The sequence below is a fragment of the Delphinapterus leucas genome, chromosome 10, assembly GCF_059928025.1.
Source record: "Delphinapterus leucas isolate spDelLeu-1000000601 "Yukka" chromosome 10, BTC_Dleu_Yukka2, whole genome shotgun sequence".
Classification (NCBI taxonomy): domain Eukaryota; kingdom Metazoa; phylum Chordata; class Mammalia; order Artiodactyla; family Monodontidae; genus Delphinapterus; species Delphinapterus leucas.
Window position 1 is genome coordinate 15383901 of NC_143138.1, and position 2049 is coordinate 15385949.

Sequence of the window (2049 nt, forward strand, 5' to 3'; positions counted from 1 at the left end):
AGGAGAGTCACTTTTTCTGAGTTGGTGGGCGTCCTGCAGGCTCCTCTTCCAGCAGCTCCAGGTGGATGTGAGCCACACAGGCACCAGCCCAGGTTCAGCTCCAGCTGCCGTGACCTTGAGCCTTGAGCCTTCTCCCAAAAGCCCGATGGTTATAGGGTGGAGGATCCCCTCCAGGCTCCTGGTGAAGCCACATCTAGCTCAGGAGTTAGAGTTAAAGGTGGATATTTCAGGGAGAGGGGCTGGTAAAGGCAAAGAGGTGAAAGTCCCAGCGTTTAAGTAGTACTGTGCTGCGTGGAGAGTGGGATGGATGTGGCCCAAGATCTCTGGCTTCCAAGGTTGAAAATTGGTGTCTTCCAACTCTCTGAGCCTTGGTTTCTTCAGCCAGGCACATTTTCCATCACAACCCTTGCCTTGCCTACCTCAAAATACTATTTGATAATCAGAAAAACGAAAAGACACACAAAACTGTATTTTGGAAATATAAGTGCTCATGATTTCCTCAAGTGCCTACTTGAGAAATAGTCAAGAGATGTTTCTCTCAGGCTACTTGAGGCTCTTAGACAAGTCACTGGACTCAGCTTGTCTGGAAAATGGGAAAGACAACTCCATCTTGCTAGATTTGTGGGAGATATGAAAATACAAATACTCTCATAGTGTTCTGCAAATTCCTAGATCAGCAAAAAATGCACCTTAATTAATTAAATGTTTCTCCCAAGAGAATACCTCAAGTTTATTATATCTGAGGCATACAGAAAGAGCCAGAAATGTTTCTGTTGCAATATCAAAAAGCAGAATGGGCACTGCTGTCTCTCTCCCTGGTCCCTCCTGGCTGCATCTTTGGGTTTGTGTTTTCTCTACTCGCATACATTTTTTTTCTTTAAATTTGGTTGGAGTGTGGAACCCAGTTTTGCCATTCCTTGCTCCCTCTTTTTTCTTTAGGCTGTTCTTTTCCTAACGGATTCTCCATACTCCATTAAACCCCATACTTTAGGATTAGAAAGACCAAACATTTCTCCAGGGGACCAAGCTCTGTGCTCAGCTTGTCTGGCCCTGATCCCTCCCTGGTCTGCTCTGGATGTGTTTGCTCAGAGGTGGCGGAGACCTCATTCAGTTCCTGGTTCCCTTAGAGATTAGGACTGAAGGTTCGCCAAGGGTGCATTCAGCTCACACATTCCTTCAATCTCCGTAAACATTAAAATGCAGCAGGTATTATGCCTGCAAACCTCTGTGCAAAAATGTTCTGCCCGTGCTGACCAAGGAAATCAAGTCCATTAGAGCCACCAGTGCTCATCCTCACTTCCAAGAGGAGAAGACTCATAAATACTAGGCAGCTGTAAACAACAAGCAAATGTGTTTTTTTAATGCATTCTCTTTGGCTTTTAAATCTCTTTGGCTTCTGAATATGAGCAAAGTAATATGGTCTTTGACATCAGAAGAATTAAATTGAGCCACTGAGAAATGAGTAGATGAGGATTTGAATAGAACAAAATATTCCAAACCTTATCAGAAAATGCTGGACCATCCCACTCTATTTTTCCTCATATCCAACATCCCCCAAACCGTATATTCTTCCCAACAACACAAAAATGGGGGGAAAGTCATTTAAAAGATGCTTAGACATTTAGCATCACACAGAGTATGAATATTAAAGCTTTAATTTATATCTAATTAAATCCCAGTGTTTTATGGGGAGGCAGCATAGCATAGCTGTTAAGACCTTGGTCTTAGAGCCCCTCTGCTCTCCAGTATCTAGTGACCTTGAGTAAAGTATTTTAATCTTTCTGAGGTAGTGGCATATGATCAGGGACATACAATGGCAATAATTTGAGTAATTCTTTTGCTATATCATTCCATGGACTGCCTCGTACCAATTCAGAGAACTCATCCTTAAGCTCCCGTTCTTCTGGAACCACTTCTAGTATCAAAATCTGTTATCAGTCAGTGTTCAATTAGAGAAGAAGAACCAGTGGGAGATAGATGATAGATAAGCAGATAAGTAGATTATAGATGATAGATAGATAGATAATTTATTACAGAAAATTGATTTAC

The 2049-nt window shown here is 42.2% G+C and overlaps 1 long non-coding RNA gene across 6 annotated transcripts in view; it reads right to left on the bottom strand.

Annotated features, from left to right (window-relative positions):
- The window catches only part of LOC111181405 (uncharacterized), a 38600-nt gene that overhangs the window by 2423 nt on the left and 34128 nt on the right, over window positions 1-2049 (bottom strand). The gene's annotated exons all lie outside the window — the stretch shown is intronic.